We start from the raw sequence: 18,677 nt of genomic DNA, 5'->3' as shown, positions 1-18,677 counted from the left end.
GGATGGAATTGATTTGAAGGAGCTCATTCATGCCTATATAAGCCTCATGTATCATGTACAACCTCATCATGGAAGAAAATCAAGTCAAACAGAAAATTTCCCAAAATAGAAAGTGGACCTGTAATTTCAACTGCCAAAAATGGAAACTTCTTGATCCTCAACTTACATCATGATACAAGCTTCAAATGAATTTTTGCCCAACATGAAAGTTGAAGATCTTGTCTTCCCATTTTCAAAAAGTCCAAGAACTCTCAAATCCCATGTGTGGTTGTCAAGATATGATCAAATCATTTTCACCAATTTTTGAACTTCAAATGAGCATATCTCTCAATTCCCTTGGCCAAATTTGGTGGGATTTTTTCCTACACACTCCATTTAACACCCTCTTTCCAAAAATTCATTCCTCATTCTCCAAAACCTTGCCAATCAAAATGGCATTTTTGGACCTTTTTCATTTAAAATCAAAGTTTGACCAAACTTTGACTTTTTGAATTAGGACTTTTTTCACCATTTTGCCAATTGAGATTGCTTTCATATCATATTTGTGATTTGCTCCAAGCCCTAAACCATCATCATACCACTATTTTACCATCATTTTGACTAAAATGCAAAACTTGAAAAATTGGCAATTGGCTTCACATAACCACTCCAAGCTAGCAATTCATGAGCAAGTGAAAAACAGCAAAAGCAAGGTCTGTATACAGCTGGTTTTAGGCCCATTCGACCACAAACTTTCACACCTCCACTTCATTTGTACAAGATTGGCAACTTTGGCAAAAAGCTTCACTCAAACAAAACCATGCTAGCAATTCAAGTGCAGACTAAAAACAGAAAATGACTTGGTTATGTGCAGCCTGTTGAGGCCCAACTCGACCAGCTTTGTACCTCCATTCTTCACGTATGCATAATTAGCAAAAATTGCAAAAGGCTTCATTTTAACAAAACCAGTTTAGCACTTGTTAAACCAATGCTAAATAGAGATATAAAAGATCTTTCTCAGCTCATTTCAACCCTAGCAGACAATCGCAGCCATGACAGAAAACCCCTCACCCTCTCATTGTGCATTTTGGCAAAAGGTGAATTTCTGCATAAACCATCAAAGAACTCGAGTAACCCTTGCATCCCTCATTACTTGTACAATCTTTGGAAGCATTTTGCATCCTCAAACCTCATCTGCACAGCCCTTATCTGTTCTGTTTTCTTCGAGCTCCAACAATGGCAAGATGAGATTTGGAAGTTCTCAAGCATCCTTGAGCTGAACAAGCTTCATCATCCTTCACTACCAAGCACAATCTCCATCTGTTGGCACTTGGATCACTCAATACAACACTGTTTTCGATTTTCTTCCAAAACAAGTAAGTTTTTCGACCAACTCTTTTCTCAAAATGATGCCATGCTTTAGGTAGTTTACATCTTGCTGATTCCAACAAACTAAGGCTTGTTTGAAATGGTTGTGACATGAGGGAGAAATCTGGATTTTACTTTGCATGCTCAAACCTAGTTTCCTTCGATTTGTTTATTGTTGTTGATTCAGTGAAAACCATTGCTGGATTTGTGTTGAGGGATGTTTGATGATGCTATTGGTACTCTTGATTTAGATTTCTGGACATTTCGAATTTTTGAGTTCATGATGATGTTAAGTTTTATGCTGCTGCTGTTCAAACCTATGCCATGCCCAGAATTCCTCATGCTTGTGTTTTTGTTGTTTATGTCATGAGGCACATTGTTATTACCATGCTGCTTGCTTGATGCTTATTTTTTGATGATTACATGATGATGAAGTTGGATGATGAAGTGCCCTGCTGTTATGCTTGAACCATGAACATTGCCCAGAAAAACCATATGTTTTGTGTTACATACTGTTGTCTGTTTGCTATGTGAACATTCCCATGCCATGCTTTTGAATGATGTTTGGTTCGAATTTTGGTTGCTGAAGATGATGTTGCTTGCTGTTATGCTGAGTATGCCCAGGAATTTTGCTTGAATGTGTATGGTTTGTTGCTGTTTAGATGTGCATGAGTATAGTTGCATCAATGCCTTTTTGTTTGTGTGCCTTTGTTGGGTTTCACTTTTGATCGATTTCATGAAGCTGAACACGATACCATGGCTGCTAAAACCCTAGGGTTTATGTTGAAACCCAGAAAATTCATCCATTGGCCGAGTTACTGTTTTATTGGCTGAGAGCCAATCAAAACATTTCATTTCGCAGGGCCAAAACGCATAGCTTCAGTTAGTGAGGCGCTTATTACAAGTATGTCATCCAGTTGACCATGTTTGACCCCATTATGCCATGCATTTCGTTCATGCTTGCCTCAAATTTCATCCAACTTCACAAATTAATTTCTCTTTCAATTTTCATCCAAAAATTATGAAATTTTTTCCATCATGTTCATGAATGTGTCCTCTATTTTATTGTGAATTTTAATTAATTTTCCATTGGCTGGATTTTTAATGATAATTGATTTCCCAACATGTATGCCAAAATGATACATATTGCCATTTCTTTTGTGAAATACCCATGCTGTATCCAATGAGCTTGAAACTTTTTGTGGTGAAACTAGACACATTGACCTTTGTTTCCATGTAGAGTTTATGCATTTCCCATTGGTGGTTTGTGAGCTTTGATTTTTTGAAGTTATGTGTCACATTTGGTGTCATACCATGATCATGCATTTTCCCTAATTTTGTTCACATGCTTCCTTGCATCCAAATGATCCAATTTTTTGCATGAGACATCCTCTACATGTCTAGTTTGTGTATGAATTTTCTTGGAATTAATCATGCTGTTTTCCATTTGATTGTGAATTTTCTCCCATGCTTTGTCATTTGTTGACTTTATGGGATACACATTGCCATATTTTGTGAAATTCTCAAATCTTATTGTATGATCATGAAATTTCATATGTGATAACTAGACATCTCAAGCTTTGCATTGGTGTTAATCTCATTCATTTCTCTTCTGTTTTCAAATTGATATGATTTTTTGAAGTTGACTCATGTTTGTTGACTTTCATCATGCTTACTTGAATTTGGTTTGACTTCATGATTTTACTTGACTGCCTTCCTCTCATCCAAATGCAATGAAATTTTACATGTCTACCATGCTAGATGTTAGGATTGAGTGTGATTTATTTCATGATTTTTGAGATTGTTTGATTTGACTTTTGAAAGAGGTCTTGCTGTTGACCTATTTGTGCTCTTTCTTGCCATGCTTTGCATCCTTTTGCATATGAAATGACATTGATGCATGATTTGATTATGAATCCAATTGAGTTTACTTCTTAAATGTTTGAACATGAATTGGGTTGACTTTCATTTGCTGTTTGACTTTTTTTCTTTCACCTTTGACCCTAGGCTAGTCCTAGTGGTCTTCTGAGCTTACAATTGAGCTATTGTTTCAGGTTAAGCCCCAATGCTTCAAAGATCATTCAAATTTGATTGAGTTGAATTGTTTATCATGTGCTAACCCTTGTTTTGTAGGTAGACTCATGTAATTTGAGTCTTTGTGCCTTGCACAATTGGTCCCTCTGTGGTTGACTATTGGTTCATTTCCTTTTGATTTTGATTGTTGACTTGTTCACTAATGAGTTTGACTTTTTCAGGTACTTTAGTTGCTTAAGTTCTTTGAACTTGCTTGCTTTGCTATTTAGCATTTGCTTTGAGGTATAAACCTTTCTTCTTCATGTAGTCTGGAGACCCGGTCTGTTATTTGACCGGGCAAACTGTCTGAAGTCCTCCTTAAGAGGCAATGCCTGTGTTTGTTTAAATTTGTCCTAAGCAGGAAAAGTCCTTCAAGTAAGGCAATTGGTGGAAGGTAGGGATAAGCAATCTATCCCCACTATTCAGTGTGTCCTCTCATTGCTCCCATTACATGGTTGAAGCATTGAGATAAAAACCCAAGATCTAATCGAGTCAATAATGTGGAGAGAGCTCCATCTTTCTGAGCTCCCACACTTTCTTTTATGCTCTCCCTGATCAGGGATAGAAGCAATGAGGCACACCCCTCATCTCCTTTTCATCTGCTTCACCTTAGCCTCTCAATGGCAAGGTTAAGAGCGACCTTTACCTATTACAGTGGACTTTCAAAGTCAAACCCTCTTGTGTGAGCCCCATTGTTTTGGCTATAGAGTGTGCTGTCTGATATTCATTGATTGATTGATTGCTTCATATGCACATGTTTGCCTGTATGTTATGCATTTATCATCATCATCAATTGCCATTAGTGCATGATCATACCATTTGTCTGTGTGACTTTTATCATTGTTGTTTGCCCATTGAGGACAACTGTAAGCCCATCTTTTTGGCATTTGCTCCTATGATATGGAAGGATAGAGTGTAAGACCTCATTGGTCACTCATATCTTCTGTTGCTTTGTTTGTATGTGAGGATACAGTTATAAGTCCCTGTAAGTTGGCATCTGTTGTCCTATGATCATAATTTGATCTGTTTGTTGTATGTGAGGTTGCAGTTATAAGTCCCTGTAAGTTGGCATCTGCTTTCCTGTGATCATAAGTTTGTTTTATCTGTTTGTATGAGAGGTTGCAATTATAAGTCCCTGTAAGTTGGCATTTGCATTCCTGTGATCATATTGTTGATTTTGTTCTTGTATGTGAGGATCCATTGTAAGTCCCTGTAATGTGGCATTGGTTTTCCTGTGATCATCTGTGGAGTTAACCTAAGTCCAGATAGATTGGCAGTTGACTTCCATTTCTCATCTTCGTTTCTTGTTTTAGGAGATTAGTGTAAGACCATTGAGTGGCCTCTGATATCCCATTCTGTTTTAGGAGATTGGTATAAGCCCAGTGATTGGCATCCGATATCCGCCTTTTGTATTTCATCTTTGTTTGTTTTCTATTATCCATTGCATTCCAAAGGACACACTTGAATCATTTCCCATATGATCTCAAGAAGTGAACCGCCTGAGAAGTTTTACAATCCATCCTCATCCATTCATCCCTCATTACGTCTTAGAACCTTTTCACACTCTTAACTTTCAAACTTGACTTAGTGTTGTGCAAACATTTTCATGTTTTTCTAACTAAAAACCTGGACTCAAGTCCTTGACTTCTTTTCAAACTCCATTCCATAATACTTCTTCTGAATTAACATTAATCATACTTTGACTTCCATTTTCATAATCACAATCAATTAACTTCACTCATTCACTTGTTTTGGCCTTGTCCATTAATCTTTTCATGCATTAGCCATAGGTTTCAATTATCATTGTGGTTGATGTAAATCTTGCCTATCCTTAGTGAGTCGACTATAAGTCTTCCGTACTGAAAACAGGGTTAATCCCTCTAGTGCGTTGAAGCTATCCTCACATGGTGGATCTGTTGTTTCTGGTCGAGTGTTCTCCCATTGATAATGAAAAGCCTCAGTGCTTGTGTTTAAAACTGAATCCACCAACTTTTGGAAATCTTTTAGCCGAACTACGGTGTTTTGATCCTTACCTTTGATGGAAGGTACGTAGGCAGCGGGTTCATCCGTTCAAACCTAATAACTAACTTGTATATTCTTTTCTTATCATCCCAATCATGTTTTGCACAATACATATGTCATAACAAATAACAATCTTTTACAACAAGTGTGAAAAGGGCTCCCTAGGAGTACCTAGGACGTAGTGGGTGCCTAACACCTTCCCATTGCGTAATTTACCCCTTACCCAGAATCTCTGATCTTTTTATTAGTTTTCCACGTGTAAAACTTCTTAGGCTTTTGTTCGCTTTTTAGCCAGTCCTTTGGATAAATAAAAGTGCGGTGGCGACTCGAAATTTCAAGGTATCTCTTAGCTTATGGTTTAATCGATAGATCATATAGCGACGAATACACCGTCACACATATCAATTCCCTACATGGAGAAGGGCCATGGAGAGGAAATTACATTCAAAAGTGTCGAAGGAACATGAATCTTATCTGCATAAATTTGACACTCATGGCATTTCTTCACAAACTTGCAATAGTCAGATTCCATTGTCGGCCAATAGTAACCTGCTCTCAACATCTTCGTTGTCATAGCATGTTTGTTGTAATGAGTACCAAAGGATCCTTCATGGACTTCAGTCATCAATAGGTATGCTTCGTGTCTATCCACACATCTGAGCAAAACCATATCGAAATTTATCTTATAAAGCATATCACCATTTAGGTAGAAGTTACTAGCTAATCTTCTCAAAGTCTTCTTATCTTTCAAAGATGCCCCAGACGGGTAAATTGGACTTTGGAGGAAACACTTGATATCATAATACCATGGCTTTTCATCTTTGACTTCTTCAACAGCAAATACATGAGTTGGCCTATCAAGACACATCACAGTCAAATTGGGAAATTCATTCCGGAATTTCACCATGATCATGGAAGCCAACGTTGCAAGAGCATCTTCCATCTGGTTTTCATCTCGAGGAATATGATTAAACTCAACCTTTGTAAAGAAATTTGATATCCTCCTCGCATAATCTTTGTACGGTATCAAACCGGGTTGATTCGTCTCCCATTCACCTTTGATCTGATTCATAACCAAAGCTGAATCTCCATAGACGTCAAGATATTTAATTCTGAGATCAATGACCTCTTCAAGCCCCATAATGCAAGCTTCATACTCATCCATATTGTTTGTACATTTGAAGGTCAATCTAGCTGTAAACGGAAAATGAGTTCCTTTAGGAGTAATAATTACTTCCCCAATGTCATTACCATACGAATTAATGGCTCCATCAAATACCATGCCCCAACGGGAACCAGGTTCTTGCCCTTCTTCAAGCAATGGTTCATCACAATCTTTCATCTTCAAGTACAAAATCTCTTTGTCAGGAAAATCATACTACACTGGCTGATAATCTTCAATAGGTTGGTGAGCCAAATGGTCAGCCAAGACACTACCTTTAATAGCTTTTTGAGATCGATATTCAATATCATACTCGGATAACAACATCTGCCAACGGGAGATCCTCCCATTTAAAGAAGGCTTCTCAAAAATTTACTTGATTGGATCCATTTTGGATATCAACCAAGTAGTATGATTCAACATATACTGGCGCAGATGCTTAGCAGCCCAAGCCAATGTGCAGCATGCCTTCTCAAGCATAGAATATTGAGTCTCACAGTTGGTGAACTTCTTACTGAAGTAGTAAATTGCATATTCTTTCTTCCCAGATTCATCTGGTTGACCAAGAACACATCACATACTCTCTTCAAGCATAGTCAAATACATCATCAAAGGTTTTCCAACAGGCGGAGACAGAATCGGAGACTCAAGCAGATATTCTTTAATACTGTCAAAAGCTTTCTGGTAATCCTTGGTCCAATCACAAGACTGGTCTTTCCAAAGAAGCTTGAATATAGGCGCACATGTAGCAGTCATATGCGATATAAATATTGAGATATAGTTCAAGTGGGCGAGAAAACCTCTGACTTGCTTCTCAGTTTTGGGCTCAAGCATCTCTCGTATTGCTTTAACCTTAGAAGGATCAACTTCAATACCCTTCTCGCTGACAATAAATCCCAACAACTTACTAGAGCGAACACCAAAAGTACACTTATTGGGATTCAAGCGGACTTTATACTTCCTCAAATGCTGGAATAACTTCAACAAATGCTCAACATGTTCTTCTTCATCACTTGATTTAGCAATCATATCATCAACATAAACTTCAATATCTTTATGCATCATATCATGAAAAAGAGTGGTCATATCTCTCTGGTACGTTGCACCAGCATTCTTTAAACCGAAGGGCATCACTCGATAACAGAATGTTCCCCAAGGTGTAATGAACGTGGTCTTCTCCGTATCTTCAGGTGCCATCTTGATCTGATTATAACCGGAAAATTCATCCATAAATGAAAAGACTTTGAATTTAGTTATATTGTCTATCAACATATCAATGTGTGGCAGAGGAAAATTATCTTTCGGACTGGCTTTATTCAAATCTCTATAATCAACACATATACAGACTTTTCCATCTTTCTTAGGAACATGCACAATATTGGCCACCCATTGCGGATACTCGGAGGTAACAAGGAAATCAGCATCAATTTGCTTATGCACTTCCTCCTTGATCTTCACTGCCATATCAGGATGAGTTCTTCTCAGCTTCTCTTTGATCGACGGGAATTCTGGCTTCAAAGGAAATCTATGCTCCACAATCTCAGAATCCAAGCCAAACAAATCTTGATAGGACCAAGCAAACACATCATAATACTCTCGAAGAAGATCAACCAACCCCTTTTTAGCTTTTGGACATAGTTGAGGCCCAATCTTGACTTCTTTCACATCATCATCGGAACCCAAGTTGACTAATTCAATATGTTCTTTAAACGGCTGAATGGTTTTTTCCTCATGCTCAACGGGACAACTCATCAGATACTTCTTCATCATCATTCTCTTCCTCAGCTTCAAACACAGGGAAATCAAAGTTTAGAGAGGGAGTAGGATCATTACAGTCAATGGATTTGAAAACCAATCTACATAATAATTTGATATTTTGATTTTAGAGAAGTGGAGTGCAAACAAATATTAGGCAGATGGAGAGATTATTATTTATTTATATTTTTTTGTGATTACCATTTTCAAAAAAAGCAAAAAGTAAAAAAATAACATCATAAATATGGATGAATAAAGTTGTATTTTATTGATGATTATAGTGAAAACGCCCAACAATGTTTCACTTCTTCCTTAGGCATAAGAGAAGGATTTTTCTTAAACAAATAAAACAAATTACTTCGAACGATGCATAACAACAGGACCGTCAACAGCTATCCAATTGTCGCAAGTCTGGCCATGTGTTATAAAGTTGGCACAAGCTTCGTCTTCATCACCGTCTTCAATAATGGCAGTTGAGTGTTGATCATCATTGTGAATGAACCATCCACTGTGGAAAACTTTTTGCATAGCCTTGATGTTAGATTTGAATGGCCCTTGCTGAAATCCCGTCCCTACTTTATTCTTGTTCTCAATAACTTCCATAACACGACCCCATTTGTCGGTGCTACCAACCTGAACAACCTCTTTGGCATCCTTCAGAGAAGACATGGGTGCCCTAGCCTTCTTCAATTCATCAGCAACAGATAAGGCTTGGAATAGTGTTCCAACTTCTTCTTCCGCGTCCACATAGGTGAAGGACGACAGATGGCTTACTAATAATGCTTTCTCCCCGCCAACAACGACAAGCCTGCCGTTCTTCACAAATTTCAACTTCTTGTGCAATGTAGACGTCACGGCACCAGCTTCATGGATCCATGGCCTTCCTAACAAATAGTTGTAGGCCGGGTGAATATCCATCACTTGAAAAGTAATTTGAAAATCACTCGGACTTATCTTAACCAGAAGATCCACTTCTCCAATCACATTTTTTCGGGAACCGTCAAACTCTTTAACCACTACGCCAGTGTACCTAATCGGGGCACCTTGATAAGAAAGTCTTGCTAGAGTTGACTTTGGCAACAAATTCAACGATGAGCCAGTATCAACCAACACATTAGACAGAGCGTACTCCTTCCAATTCATTTAAATGTGAAGTGCCAAGTTGTGATTCTTACCTTCCTCGAGAAGTTCTTCATCACAAAAGCTTAGATTGTTACAAGAAGTAATATTGGCAACAATGTGGTCAAACTCATCCACAGTAACATCGTGCTCCACGTAAACTTGTTCCAATAATCTCTGTAAAGCCTCTATATGTGCCTCATAACTCATCAATAATGACATCACATAAATTTTTGATGGTGTCTGGAGCAACTGCTCCACAACATTGTGTTCACTTCTTTTAATCAGACCCAATATCTTATCATCATCATTAGCTTTCAACTTGATGGATTCACCAGACTGACAAGTTGGAGCACTAACCGGATCAACTGCAGGAACTTTTGCCTTATTACCCACTGAAATATCTTCCACAACCTTAGGGGATACCGGGCTGAAAACACGACCACTGCGGGTCACCTTCACTACATCCGCAATACTCACCATTGAATTCACAACTAGAAGAGGAACCTCTTGACCATTCTCAATCATGGCAGCATTATACTTATACGGCACAATTTTATTGGATGAATAGTGGACGGGGCCCGCTAACCGTATAACCAACGGTGATACCGATCTGTTTCCTTTTCTGTTGTTGCCATCAAATTGAATAATTATCCGCTAAGGGGTCTTGAACACCGGTACGATGATGTTCACATCATTTCCCATATACCTCGACTGTTGAACCTGAATAATATTTTCATCCATCAACTTTTGAATATCCCTCTTAACAATTATACACCCTCGAGGGTTAATACTACAAATAACACAACCATCATGGTCATGTTCACAAGAGCTTACCAGGCACAAGTCTCTGTGAATTTCCACCAAAGACATACGGATACAGCGCACATAAAAAACCCTAAAATTCCCAAGACAGTCGTCTACCATGTTCACATAAGTGTTGCCATGAGTAGGCAGCGAGTTTGCTTTAACATTTGGTGCTCTGTCCTCAAAGGACACCATACCGCTTTTGACCAGCTTTTGAACCTCGTACTTCAAGGGATAACAATTTTCAATATCATGATCAGGAGCTCCCTGGTGAAAAGCACAATGTAAGTCAGGTTTGAACCACCATGGCAACGGCTCGGGAATTTGTGGAGGATTCCTTGGTTGGATAAGATTCTTGACTACCAAGGAAGGATACAATTCTGCATATGTCATAAGAATAGGGTCAAAAGAGACCTTCTTCCTCTCAAAGTTCTGATGATTGTTGTTGTTGGTACGTTGTTGCGGTTGTTGTTGATGTTGTTGCTGAATAGGAACTGATTGATTTGTTGAATTATTGGTAAAGACTGGAATTACTGATGATACTTGATTTGATATTGACGGAACTGGGAATTCTTCCTCTCATCAGGCCTCCTCTTCCTCCCTACTAATACTACATTAGTTTCTCCTTCCTTCTTTTTGGAGAAGCTATCATCGTACTTCTTACTCGCCGACACTTCATCTTTGGCTAATTGTCCCTCTCAGACTCCTTCTTCCAATCTCATCCTCGTGTTCACCATCCCGGTGAAAATTAGGGGCACTTACAATCATACTTTCATAGTAAAATGAACTCAGTGTCTTCAAGATTATCTTAGTCATTTCCTTCTCCTCCAGAGGTGGACTAATCTGAGCAGCCAATTCCCTCCATCTTTGAGCATATTCCTTGAATGTCTCTTTGTCCTTCTGAGACGTCGATCTCAACTGATCTCGGTCGGGAGTCATATCAACATTGTACATGTATTGTTTGACAAAGGCCTCTCCCAAGTCATTAAAAGTACGGACACTAGCACTATCTAAGCCCATGTACCATCTAAGTACAGCACCTATCAAACTGTCCTGGAAGTAATGAATGAGCAGTTGATCATTGTCGGTCTAAGTAAACACCTTTCTAGCATACATTACAAGATGACTCAAAGGGAAAGTATTCCCCTTATATTTTTCAAAGTCTGGGACCTTGAACTTCACCGGGATTTTGAAATTAGGCACCAAATATAACTCAGCAGCACTCTTACCGAATAAATCCTTTCCTCTTAGGGTCTTCAATTCCTTACGCAACTTAAGAAACTGGTCCTTCATCTCGTCCATCTTCTCATAAACTTCCGGACCTTCAGACGGATCAGAGTGGTAAATGGTATCCTCAACACGAGGCAAAGTATGCACAATGGACGGGGGTACATACAGGATCGGGCTAGATGTCGGCATAGAAGCAACTGTTGGTGCGAACCCTTCAGGCACAAAACTTGGTGGCATTCCCCATGGAAACCCAACATGCATGGTAGGAACAGACTGGCTAGCAACCACATGAACAGATGATGAAGTAATCTCTGAAATAACAGTCCTCTGAGGATGAGAAGTTGCAGGAGGCGGAGATGGTTGGTTCTTAGCAGCAATCACAGACTCCATCAAGGCAGTAAGTCTAGAAATTTCATCCTTAATTCCTTTGTTCTCTTAGTTCAAGATGCTTCATTCTTCTAAAACGATTAGCTCGGGTGTTATAGTGATGAGTCGGCTTGGCTGATACATAGAAGAAGAACTGATAAGACATCTGGCGGAAGAAACCTATTATGCAGATGATGCATGAAATGCAATGTTTTTTATTGTTTTTAATTCCAAGGAACATATGAAGTCTCACTTGCAAATATTTTCAATTAGTAATAATAATTAACAATAATAGTTCAATTGATCATAAAATCTCTTTTTATTCATAAAATTGGAAGGATTACACTGAGTACAATTTCAGAAACCAAAAACATAAATACAAGAGAAAAGGAAACTATCATCCTAAGGATCCCTAGCAACTGCATCAGATGATCTGGCCAAGGGAGCATACTTCCTTCGGATGCGTCAAATCTCTGACTCAAAGGAGGTCTTCATCTGAGCTTTCTCAAGGACAAGCTGATCATCAATCTTCTTCCAAACACCGGAAGGTTGAGGCATACTAGAGGAAAATAAATACATTGGCCCTCTCTGTCTCTTCACTCCATGCTCCTCAAGAATCTCAATAAGTACATCGTTGTCTTTCGACTAAAGTTTCAACTCCTCATGCTTTTGGTTCAAAGCATGGAACCGCTCTTCCCACAAGTCTCTCTCTTACTTCATCTTGGCAAGTGCGTCTTCCAACTCTTCTACATCTTGGTTAGGGAGAGTTGATGGCTCAGCCACAACCACAGACATAAGTCTTTCACAAGCATACGGAATATTGAGCTCCAAAGTTCTCTTCTTCATCCAAATAGTGTAAGCTTTCAAAGCTACACAAATGCATGGACCAAGCTCAGACCTTCCTTTCCTATGCACATTGTGCTAAGCACGCACCATTCTACTCTTCAAAAGTTGGGGATCTTTACCCTCCTGATAGAATAGACCCTCTAACTGAACATTATTAGGCTTATCTCTCAAGGGGAACCCAAGTTGATGACGGGCCAAAGCAGGGTTGTAGTTGATTCCTCCTTGTGTACCAATAAGAGGAATGTTAGAGAACTCGCCATAATTATCAATAATATCCACGCTACCCAATGCAGAATCATACCAAACAATATCATCATTAGTGAGAGACATAAGTCTCTGAGACCATCGTAGATATTGTCGGTTCTCATAGAAAGCAGGCGTCTTAGGTAAGTGAGAAATAAACCACTTGTACAGAAGAGGAACACGGCACACAATAGATCCACCACCTTTATAATTCCTCAAATGCAAAGAGAAATACATGTCACCCAACAGAGTCGGAACAGGATTCTCAATCAAGAATATTCTAATGGCGTTAACATCAACAAAACCGTCAATGTTAGGGAACGAAGCTAGACCATAGATGAGCAATACAAAGATAGCTTCAAAAGCGTCCATTCTACCGGCTTGAGAAAAAATAGTAGCTCTACCAATAAGAAAATCAGAATTCAATCCTAGAATCCCTCATTTCTTCACCAAATGAGCATCAATCTCATATTTCTTCAAATGAAGAGCTTCGGCTATGATATGAGATCTCGGGATCTCCTCCAATCCACTGAAAGGTACCTTGCTAGATACGGGTATACCCAAGAGATGGGCATACTCCTCCAACATGGGCACAAGCTGATAGTCGGGAAAAGTGAAGCACCAATAGAGAGAGTCATAGAACTGCACTGAAACACTTAGAAGTCCTTCAACATAATTAGTAGATAATACAGACAAGAGCTTGCCATGACGTTGCTTGAAGTCCAAGGGATATAATATAAAGGATGACAACTTACTTAACTCTTTCAAATCAGGACATCTTAAATTGTACTTATTAGTGTTCCTTCGCCCATAATCCATGGTGTGAAAATATTTGCAAATAAGACCTTAGTTTCCTTGAAATTTATTTTCTGTGATGAATGTTATGATGCGCATGTATGCATGAATGCAACAATCACACACAAAGGATCACACACAAGGTAAACATAAACAAAGGTCAATGGATGGATCAAGTCAGCATCAAGATCAATCATCCATTTTGGTGGATTATGGTTTTCACCTTATCAACACCCAAGTTCCATTGATATTGATGAGACTGATCGGATCAACCGAGAATTAAAGGGTTTGTTGTGAGTCACGAGCATGGAGTCGGGTTAAGAATCATCCCAAAGGAGTGTACTAAGGATAAAAACCTATAGATCATGTTCTAAAATGTTCCCAGAGTCGTGATCCCATCTATCAGATACTATAGGTTAGGATGACAGACTTATCAACCCATGGTATTCTCAAGAGAAACTCGTCTGAGTGTAGTATCGCGTAACAACTATTATCAAGTCTAAACTTGAACATTCTCTGCACTATGTCCTAAATAGGCCAAGTTGGGTTAAATGTTCTACAGTCGTCAGCTTCTCGGACCCCCAAACTAGAGAAAGTAATGCTTATCCACGACTTACTCGTGTGACATCAGTAACTCCAAAGAGGTCTCCACTGAGTGGGGGATCTCATGTCAACTCTTTCAGGACTACTCCTTCAAAGCCAACATGACTATACCACCTTCATATCTTAGATTGCACTCAAGTTCGGGTTAGAACTTATCTCACCACACAGAGATCACCAAGCATAACAGACAGAGTATCACACAACAATATATATAAACAAATATCAAATATACAAATATACACACAAAAAAGTAGGCTAAACCCACTAAGGACTACTTTCCCCAGCAGAGTCGCCACTTAATTTCTGTAGTGGTAAAAAATTCATGACCATCAAGTTATGGATAAACATGACGTTAATAAAACCAGAGTCGCCACCACGCTTTTATTGTTTCCAAAGGAAAAGGGAAAAAGTACGAACGAAACCCAAAGATAAGAAGTTTTCAAATCAAAACTAATAAAATGTCAGAGATTACAGGTAAGGGGTTTGTTACACAGAGGGAATGTATTAGCACCGGAAGTGTCCTAGGTACTCCTAGGGAGCCCTTTTTGTATGCAAGTGTTTTGGTCAAAATGATGTTTGATAAAAATATAGAGTGGGGGATGAGAAAAGAAGTCATTAATTATATTTTTTGTGTTTGACAAGACCTTCGGTCTTATGCCTACGTACCAACATAAAAATGAGGGATAAAACCCTCGTAGTTTGTGGTAAAAATTTCAAAGAAGTTGGTGAATTGGTTTTAATTAAAAGCTTAGAAGAAAAAGGTACAAAAGGCCAAAGACTTGAATGGGGTTGTTAGTTCTTTTTGTCTTTTTAAAATTAGAGTCAATATGGTTAAGTTCATTCACAAGTTTGATTTAAGAAAAATGCTTACAAGATTCAATGGCATAAGGCCAAAGTTTCTAATCATTAAAACATGTCAAAGTTGAAAAACACAAACAAAGAAAGTTTTGTAAAGAGGGAGAGATTTTGAAATTTAAGAAGTGAGAGGAGATGAAGGGTATCCTAGACAAAAATTAAAAGTTAAGAGATGAAAAGATCTGACCAATAGGATGCAATCCACAAGACAAGAATGTCAGATAGAAACCCATTTTCCTTTGGACTTTTGAACAGACAACAAGCATAAACAATATCCAATCAAACCATATGAAGACTAAGGCATCAAATAAAGATATCCATAATATCCAAGCAAACACCCAAATAACTAGCAGTCTTCAATACCTTCCAATGTATCAGATGAAAATAATCCTTGTGGTAAACTCAAAAGCAATCATCACATATCAATCATAAAGTCAAAATAACAAATTTAACATAGAGATAACATAATGGATGAACCAGAAGCACTCAGGGCTTGCATCAGATGAAAGGCATAGTCAGGGATAACTCAATCTCAAATAGTGTCATTGGCCAAGTCCTCATAGCATAGGGAAGTTTCCTATTCTAAGTCCAAAAGATCAAATCAAGTCCAACAGTCCACCAAGATATTTTTTAGGGTTTTTTGTTGTTATTGGGTATTTTAAGGTCCTAAGACCACAAACAAAAACAAAATCACAAGTACACAATATATACAATCACAAGACATGGCTCAAGTGAGCAAAGTGAAAAGGACTAAAACATAAACAAGTTGCATGAAATGTAAATGGCAATGAATGATAAAGGTACTGAAATTTAAATTGCATTAAGTAAATGACTTGAAAGTAAAGCAACATTAATAAAGAGTTAGTCAAAGGTTAGTGAAGAGTTTTAATTGTTTAAGTCATTCTTTGGAGAACACTCAACCATTCATTCACAAGTATGAATACGTGAACCAACATATCATCCATGAGAATGGATCCAACTTGGATAAATCAATAGGTATGTTACTAGCTCTCATGTATCGCACCTCGAAAAAATGCGAACCCTCACGATGGTCGCGGAAAAATTATGTTCGAACAGAGTCGCCACCGAACTTTATTTATTCCAATGAAGGAATAGGAAAATATCGATAAAACCTTTTAGAAAACGGAATAATGGTCATCGCAACCATATTCGGGTTCGGGAGTCGATTACGCAAGGGGAAGATATTAACACCCCTCACGTTCGTTGTACTCAACGGGAACCTTTTAGTCTAATTTGCTATTTGAATGTTAGTTAAATGTTATTTGCTTTCTTCGAGTAATTAGAATTGATGATAGATATGGATGAAGACCTCGGGAGGGGGAAATGGGAGGTTTTTTATTAGTGTGCTCACGAAGATACAGCAATCTCCTGCCTACGTATCCTTATAGTGCAATAAGGAAATCAGAGCATTCGTAGTTCGGGCTACTACGAATATTTGGTGTGTTTTGTTTTGATGAACGACTGTGTAGGTCGGCGTTCTAACGGCTAAACGTTGGCTTGTCTACTCTCGGTGGAGGCTCTAGCACTGGTTTGTTGTGCGCATTAGAAAGGATTTACAGTGTTCTTTTCGAAAAGGGTTTTGGTCACGCGGGGGTGACAAGTTGAATTGACGTGTTTGGGTGTTCTTGGTTGATTAATTTCGATCGCGTGGGGGCGAGAAGTTGAGTTTAACGTGTTTTGAGATGTTTTTGAAGAACGACAAAAGATTGAGCAATATGGTGCACACCAATCGTTCAATTCTTTCGAGGAATAATAAGGCGACCGCCTTCTACTCCTTTTTCATTCAAATTATTTTGAAAGTGTGTTTGTGGATGTTGAATACGCATGGTAGTGAGGCGTACGCCTCCTACTTGCTTATTCAAAGAATAATGAGGCGTGCGCCACTTATTCCTTTATCCAAGTTTAATTAAAATGTATTAATCGGAAGTCGATGATTTGTGCAATATGGCGATCGCCAATTATTCAAATAATCGAGAGATGGTGAGGCGAATGCCTCCCATCTTTTATCACCCGAGGTTTAAATTTTAAAAAATATTCTTTTTAGATATTGTATTTTGATTTGCGAAAATAGTTTGAATTTGAATTGGTAGGTTTTGAAAAGTCGATGATTTGAGCAATGTGGCGTACGCCAATTATTCAAATAATCAAGGAATGATGAGGCGAACGCCTCCCATTCTCAATTGAAGTTTAAGTTAATGTTTATTTTGTGAAATCGGATTTGATCTAAAATGTGATTTGAATTTATTCAATTGCGTTTTAATTTTGTGACGAGAATTCGATCAATATGGCGTACGCCAATTATTCGAATAATCGAGAGATAGTGAGGTGAACGCCTCCTATCCTTTTATTATCTGTAATTTGGAATTAAAAGGATTTAGAATGTATAGTTAATTTGAAAGAAATGATTTGAAGTATTATGGTTCGATGTTTTAATCGGGTGACAAGAACTCGTGCAATATGGCGTGCGTCAATCATTCGAGTACTTGAGAAATAGCGAAGCGAACGCTTCCTATATCTTTTTCATCCCAAGATTTCATTAAAAGAGATAGAGTATTTTTTAGAAATTATATTTAATTTGAAAAGGTAATTTGAATTGGTATTTGGTTAAAGTTTTAATTGGGTGACAAATATTCGAGCAATATGGCGTACGCCAATCGTTCGAGTAATTGAGAAGTAGTGAAGCGGACGTTTCCTATATTCTTTTTCATCCAAGTTTAAATTACGAAATTAAGAGATTAAACTATTACCAAACACATCCTATAAATTCGAGAATGAAACATCAAATTTAATTAACCAATTAATTTTAATTGAATTTATTTAGCTAATAAATTATTTTTATTTATTAACACTAAAACATGATTTTAAATTCTAATTAATTTCTATAGAATATTTGTACATATAAAATAGTAAACATTTATATTAAAACTAGTGATAATCTAATTATACACCTTGAACTTATATAAAAAAACAAAAGCACCTCATTATGCATACGTTAAAAAAATTACGGTAAGCTTAGATCGGTTTGAGTCCAACTTTGCCTTGCATAGATATTAAGGCAAATTAATTTCTATAATGAATAACAAATAAATAACCAAAAGATGATTAAAACCTTTTAATTACAAAACTGAAAAAATTAAGCTCCTTACAGTAACACGTGAAGACAAAAGAGAGAAGAAATGTGAACATCATGTATTTTTTCATTATTCCTAATTACATCATGATAGAAATCATAAAGCAACATCACCATTTGTAGCAAATAAAAAAAAATAGTTATCTGTAGCAGTATCTATTTGGTATCCATTACATGTTAGGATGCATCATGATAAAGACCACATCATATCATTAATCACCAATTGCATCCAAAAACCCAAGTTATTAGTAGCAGTATCCACTATGGCATCAGTATGTCACCTTGAAAACTCATGCTAACACA

The sequence above is a fragment of the Lathyrus oleraceus genome, chromosome 6 (assembly GCF_024323335.1).
Source record: "Lathyrus oleraceus cultivar Zhongwan6 chromosome 6, CAAS_Psat_ZW6_1.0, whole genome shotgun sequence".
Lineage (NCBI taxonomy): Eukaryota > Viridiplantae > Streptophyta > Magnoliopsida > Fabales > Fabaceae > Lathyrus > Lathyrus oleraceus.
This window is presented reverse-complemented; position numbering follows the sequence as displayed.